The following is a 7,678-nucleotide window of genomic DNA, read 5'->3' as shown; positions in this document are numbered from 1 at the left end:
TAGAATCATTTCAGCAACACCTGAACCATGTGCATGTCACCAATAACATCTGCTAACCATGTGCATGTCACCAATAACATCTGCATAACCATGTGCATGTCACCAATAACATCTGCTAACCATGTGCATGTCACAATAACATCTGCTAACCATGTGCATGTCACCAATAACATCTGCTAACCATGTGCATGTCACCAATAACATCTGCTAACCATGTGCATGTCACCAATAACATCTGCTAACCATGTGCATGTCACCAATAACATCTGCTAACCATGTGCATGTCACCAATAACATCTGCTAACCATGTGCATGTCACCAATAACATCTGCTAACCATGTGCATGTCACCAATAACATCTGCTAACCATGTGCATGTCACCAATAACATCTGCTAACCATGTGCATGTCACCAATAACATCTGCTAACCATGTGCATGTCACCAATAACATCTGCTAACCATGTGCATGTCACCAATTACATTTCATTGGATTTGTTAACAGTGTATGTTTCAATTGATTACGATGACCATATAATGTTTTTATGTAATAGCCTAAAAGTGACCAAAATAAAAATGCCATCAGCTTTAATGCCTGATGAAATGAAAAGCAATGTGTGCTATGGTTTTCTATCCCTCCATGTCCTCTAAGCAGGACATTTAGCTACACCCATCTGCAACATCACCCAGGCATACAAAGGCAGTGAAAAGTCACACAGAATCGCAACATTCTTCAGAAAATGGTCTTCTTTACCCAATTTTGCGGTATATTGTCTTGTTCAAACCCAATCTGTTGCATGATAATAAAAATTCTAACTTGAAATTCTAATGTGTCTAATTATTCATTGGCTACACAATTGTTGTTCCACTAATACATTGTTAAAAACTACTAAAAGCTTTACAACATCATTTTAAGGATTTTGGGAACTGGCTAGTCATAACCTTTGGCTATGGGTTAGCTTTTAAAAACACATTGTGTACCCTGGGAGATGAGCCTCCTAAATCATCAGTTTGTTTACTCTGGTATATGCAGATGAAAATTCCATCAACAATGGGCCTTTTCTCCACTCCCAGCCCTGCCATAGGAGGAGGTTAGCAGAGGGGTCACAGTGGCTCTGGCTGTCCTGCCTGGAGATGTCACAAGCCGTGGCCCCCACGAGAACACAGCTGCCCATTCAGATGCCCTGTCCCATTCCCAGCACACACCCTCCACTCCTACACACTGGATACACAAGATGGCTGCTAGTTCTGGACCGTTTTCCCCCCGTCGTTGGATCCTCGTCCTCCTAACATTTTCAGGCAAGGAAACGTTATCTAAAACAGTACAAATAATTGGAGTTTAGGCTGTTGAATGATTGGGTACATGGGTGTAGTTCGAGGTGGATGCCCCGCCCCCACAATCTAACACCACAGAAACAGCCTCACTCTTTGTGTGTCCGTTGTTTACTACTAGAGTGACACGGGTCTCCAACGGCTTTGTTCTAGACAGGTTGGCAGCTTTGGCCTTGGCTGGAGGTGTACTGTCCGCAGCTACATTGAGTAGGTCTAACTGTTCAACGTTCACAGCTACATTGAGTAGGTCTAACTGTTCAACGTTCACAGCTACATTGAGTAGGTCTAACTGTTCAACGTTCACAGCTACATTGAGTAGGTCTAACTGTTCAACGTTCACAGCTACATTGAGTAGGTCTAACTGTTCAACGTTCACAGCTACATTGAGTAGGTCTAACTGTTCAACGTTCACAGCTACATTGAGTAGGTCTAACTGTTCAACGTTCACAGCTACATTGAGTAGGTCTAACTGTTCAACGTTCACAGCTACATTGAGTAGGTCTAACTGTTCAACGTTCACAGCTACATTGAGTAGGTCTAACTGTTCAACGTTCACAGCTACATTGAGTAGGTCTAACTGTTCAACGTTCACAGCTACATTGAGTAGGTCTAACTGTTCAACGTTCACAGCTACATTGAGTAGGTCTAACTGTTCAACGTTCACAGCTACATTGAGTAGGTCTAACTGTTCAACGTTCACAGCTACATTGAGTAGGTCTAACTGTTCAAAGTTCACAGCTACATTGAGTAGGTCTAACTGTTCAACGTTTGCAGCTACATTGAGTAGGTCTAACTGTTCAACGTTCGCAGCTACATTGAGTAGGTCTAACTGTTCAACGTTCACAGCTACATTGAGTAGGTCTAACTGTTCAACATTGAGTTCTAACTGTTCAACGCAGCTACATTGAGTAGGTCTAACTGTTCAAAGTTCGCAGCTACATTGAGTAGGTCTAACTGTTCAACGTTCGCAGCTACATTGAGTAGGTCTAACTGTTCAACGTTCACAGCTACATTGAGTAGGTCTAACTGCTTAACGTTCACAGCTACATTGAGTAGGTCTAACTGTTCAAAGGTCACAGCTTTGAGTAGGTCTAACTGTTCAACGTTCGCAGCTACATTGAGTAGGTCTAACTGTTCAACGTTCACAGCTACATTGAGTAGGTCTAACTGCTTAACGTTCACAGCTACATTGAGTAGGTCTAACTGTTCAACGTTCGCAGCTACATTGAGTAGGTCTAACTGTTCAACGTTCGCAGCTACATTGAGTAGGTCTAACTGTTCAACGTTCGCAGCTACATTGAGTAGGTCTAACTGCTTAACGTTAGAAATGGCAGTTTTCATACAATAAAGTGTTTCGGTGTTACTTTGAGTTATTTGACATGGCTGTGTATTAGTTTTTCCATACCTACATAAGCCTACTCTTTCGAAGACTACCATACTTTAACTATAATTATAGCAACCGAATTGAGATGAGTAGCAAGCTACAAAATATAGGCCTTTGATCAAAATTGAGAAAGTTTTGTGGTTGACCTTGGGATGTTTTTAAGATGTGTACGGAACCTTTGGAAGGAGGAAATAGCCTTGTCAACTTATGTTTATTTCCCCAACTCCACAGCCAGGTGTTCAGTGTCGGCGTTCAAGGTGATGGAAGGTGCTACTGCGACATTGTCCTGTCAATATTCAGTGAGCCGTTTGGGTTTGAGCCGCGTGTGCTGGGGACGAGAATGTGGCACGTTCTGGTGCAACAACATCCTCGCGCAGACAGACAACCATGGCGTCATCTCCAAGGTGTCAGACAGGTACAGACTGGCAGGTGATGTCCTCGCGGGAGAAATGGACCTGGGAATTCTCCACGTCAAGCGGACAGACAGTGGGCCATACTGTTGCAGAGTGGACATAGATGGCATTTTCAACGACCAAAAAATAATTCAAAACTTAAGGGTCATGAAAGGTAATTTGTGGCGAGAAATAATTTATTTTCACTACTTCTACACTCTTGGGCAACAATGGGAATCAATTAACTTAGTCTTTCTAGCTTTCTCGTCCACAAAAAAAACACGCCGGCCCTATTTGTTGTATGGCACGTAACTAACTTAAAACTGGCCCATAATGCAATTTACTCTCCCAAAATGTATGTTTTGAATTTGTGAATTGTTTTCTTAGCTCCAGTGACCGTTTTGCCAACAAGCCCCACTGTACATGTTACAGAAGCTCCTCCCACCACAGGTGAGTCAGTGTATAATAGAGAAGGGGGTGAACTCATGGGATCCTGATGCATGTGAAATGCGTATTTTCTATCAAAGACATACAATAAATAGGTCGTATTAATCTCATGTGAACCCTAGAGGAACCTAGGCCTGACCTCTTAACCTCTTGGGTTGTGTTGACGGTCGTAACGATGATTCATGTGTGGTTAAAAATGGAGAAATCCTAACTAGATGGGAATGAAAACGGACTATCATCCTTAATTCACACTCCCAGTGTTATGACATCAATGATCAAACTCCCTGGAACTCGCCTCGCAAAGTTGCTGAATGTGCTTACATATCAAATGGAGAAAAATGATGTTAACAGTTCCTTTACATGCCTTACAAACTTTCATTTTCAAAATGAGGACACTTCCTCTCAGAGAATAGTTTCAGACCAAGATTCTAACTCATTTTCTATGGCTGTTTAATCACAAAGAGCCTCAAACATTTTAAACACATGTTTTCTATGCAGTATCATCTTGAATCACATTGCGCTGCTCAGTGCAATGCAGTCCTCAGTGTATTTCATCAGAAACCACAAAACGATGCGGCAAGTGTTGAAATGACAGTTTTCATTTCGAGAGAATCAAGCAGCAGTGGTTGATGATGTCTCAGGGGTGATTGAATGTCAGAATGTCCTGCCAAGTGAGAGATTACCATCCTTCCACATCTTCATTGTGAGCTGTCTCCTTTTCTAGAACACTGGAGAGCTGTTGAATCATCACATCTAGCCATTCCAAGACAGAACACCAGTCTTTTCCCATCGCAAACACTTGTGAGTATTTTATATACTACTATATAGTAACGCCACTGGCATATAAGCAAACATTACTCACCATATGAAAGCCTAACAAATCCCTCCAAGAGTTTAACCCTTCTTCTTCTCTCTGTGCTCTGTAACCAGATGGAGGAGCCTCTTCCCAGCTTCTCTCTCCAGATCAACATCCCAGTGCTCTCTCTCTCCCTCAGTCTGCTTCTACTGATAATGGGGGCCTTGGTGATATTGGGGTTTAAACGTATGTAACTGCAAAGCCCAGTGTGGTAATGCTCACGTATTCAGACATCTTGCTGTGATGTGAAATGTTTTCCCATTTAGCAGTGTATTACCACTAACTAATTAAGAGTAAGTATTTCATTGTAGTGTGTACAATGTGCTGAATATGCTGCATCCTCCTATGCATATTGACGAATACGCTTAGATTTGAGTTGATTTCAACTATTTATTTTCTTCTCTAGGAGGGATTCACAGAAGAGCTTTAAAGACAGGCTGGTAAGCAAACACATGATAAAGCACGACTGACATGTAAACATATGATTGAACACAAAACATTTTTTTTTTTTTAATTACGAAGACAAATATGACATATAAATGAACGAAGAATGTATAGGCTTCAATTAGTCCAATTACTTATCATTGATTAGGAATGATCAATGCGTGATCATGTTGTGTCCCTCTAGTTTGTCAGCCAAAGAGCCGCCTCACATCATCTATGAGATCCGCATGAGGAGACCTGTGGAGGAGAACATCTATACTCTGGACTAGGGTGGAAGAGCCAGAGCACTGATCTATCCAGTAGACGGCTGTTAACATGATAGTGAGGACAGCCAGACTGATGTCTGTTTTGTCACAGTGGGTGTGTCCCATAAGGCACCCTGTTCCCTATATATTGCATGACCAGGTAGCTGGGAATAGGGAACAGGGTGCCTTATGGGACGCACCCACACTGTGACACACAGACATCAGTCTGGCTAATCTATTGGACGGATCACTGTTGCCTGACAGCTGCCTCAGAATGACCATCTCTCTCAGAGGCTCTACATTCACTTATGGTATCTATAGGAGTCCCCCCCCCTATGTAAAATGGATTCACTTTTTTTTATATATTGTTATTATGTAGTGGTGTGATGTTTTTTAGATGCACAGTATTGGTTGTTATCACAAGCGGTCTAACTTATGCCTCTTTCTAATAAAACAAAACGACCTAAAAGTAAAACCCAACCAGTTATTTTGTTCATGATTCAACATGTTAGGCACAACTGAATGCATTTAACCGAAATGTGTCTTCCGTATTTAACTCAACCCCTCTGAATCAAAGAGGTGCGGGACTTCCTTAATCGATGTCATCGGCGCCCGGGGAACCGTTGTTGTTTGGAGTTTACTAGCTTGCTCAAGGGCAGAACGTAAGATTTTTCCACCTTGGCAGATTTCTCTCAGGGATTTAAACCAGCAGCCTTTTGGTTACTGGCCCAACGCTCTTAATCACTAGGTTACCTGCCGCCCCTATTAGTGTTTCCAGAGACTACTCACCTGTGGAAACAGAGTACAAAGATCCTTCAGTCATCTCTTTTATAACAAAGGCAGAAGCATAATGAGAGAGGGAAATGTGATGTAATGTGATTCTCCTGATAAATTCTGATTCATAGCCACTTATTTTAAAGATAAATCAATGGTCTCCTTTATGAGTTTTATACATGTTTTATGATGACAGTGGTAGTAAATTATTGATCGGCATGATTTAGTGTCAGGAGTCAGGACATGACTTACATGCAATGCAATATTATTTCTGCCCACATGATGGCAGCACTGTCTTAACTGAGCGTTTGGTAGGCTATCAATGTTTGTGCAAGTTTGTCTCCCTGTCAAATTCATGTCAAAAATGAAGGATTTGTCTCGCCCTGGGGATATTTTCCTTTGCTGTACACAAGTTATTTTTGTGTTTTTTTACATTCCCATATGTTTCTTTTTGCCATGAAATGTCCTAAAGGCACTTCTGTTAAACTACATTTACGTCATTTAGCAGACGCTCTTATCCAGAGCGACTTACAAATTGGTGAATTCACCTTCTGACATCAGTGGAACAGCCACTTTACAATAGTGCATCTAAATCACTTAAGGGGGGGTGAGAAGGATTACTTATCCTATCCTAGGTATTCCTTGAAGAGGTGGGGTTTCAGGTGTCTCCAGAAGGTGGTGATTGACTCCGCTGTCCTGGCGTCGTGAGGGAGTTTGTTCCACCATTGGGGGCCAGTTAACTTTTGTATGACAGTTTTTTTTTTTTAACTAGGCAAGTCAGTTAAGGACAAATTCTTATTTTCAATGACAGCCTAGGAACAGTGGGTTAACTGCCTTGTTCTGGGGCAGAACGACAGATTTGTACTTTGTCAGATCAGGGATTTGAACTTTCAACCTATCGGTTACTAGTCCAATGCTCTAACCACTAGGCTAACCTGCCGCCTCTATCAGTTGAGGATACTCACCCAATTTTTTTATGATTCATTGTTGAATCTATAATGTTTGCCAGATCTGGCTACTATCATCCAGTTCATTTCCACTGCACACACACTGGTTGAATCAACGTTGTCCCGCACTTATTTTCAATTAAATTATATTGAACCAACGTGGAATAGACATTGAATTGACGTCTGTGCCCAGTGGGTTGTGATTGTGACAGCCATACCGACCAATTCAACTCCTGTCTGGATGTGTCAGATCAGAGTGGCGCTCAAAGGCCTCAGTGGCAAACTATATGAATTATGTGAATCAAAAACATTGCTCCTCAGATTCATCCGCAGAAACACAGTCATGTACTGGAAGGAGATCAGGCAGCCAGGTGGGCAGCAGCAGCAGCCGCCATTGAGAGATGGGAGATAAATCAACGCTCAACCATGGAATCACATGAAGAGAAGTGGAGAATCAACCATGGAATCACATGAAGGGAAGTGGAGAATCAACCATGGAATCACATGAAGAGAAGTGGAGAATCAACCATGGAATCACATGAAGGGAACTGGAGAATCAACCATGGAATCACATGAAGGGAAGTGGAGAATCAACCATGGAATCACATGAAGGGAAGTGGAGAATCAACCATGGAATCACATGAAGGGAACTGAAACCAACCATGGAATCACATGAAGGGAAGTGGAGAATCAACCATGGAATCACATGAAGGGAAGTGGAGAATCAACCATGGAACCACATGAAGAGAAGTGGAGAATCAACCATGGAATCACATGAAGAAGAAGTGGAGAATCAACCATGGAATCACATGAAGAGAAGTGGGGAATCAACCATGGAACCACATGAAGAGAAGTGGGG

At 42.0% G+C, this 7,678-nt stretch overlaps 1 pseudogene; it reads left to right on the top strand.

The window, feature by feature from the left end:
• Positions 1-31: 31 nt before the first annotated feature.
• Positions 32-5,578, top strand: LOC135551014 (hepatitis A virus cellular receptor 1 homolog; annotated as a pseudogene).
• Positions 5,579-7,678: the final 2,100 nt, after the last annotated feature.

Source organism: Oncorhynchus masou, chromosome 12 (genome assembly GCF_036934945.1).
Source record: "Oncorhynchus masou masou isolate Uvic2021 chromosome 12, UVic_Omas_1.1, whole genome shotgun sequence".
Lineage (NCBI taxonomy): Eukaryota > Metazoa > Chordata > Actinopteri > Salmoniformes > Salmonidae > Oncorhynchus > Oncorhynchus masou.
The sequence above is the reverse complement of the archived record's forward strand: the minus strand, read 5'-3'. Positions and strand labels throughout refer to the sequence as shown.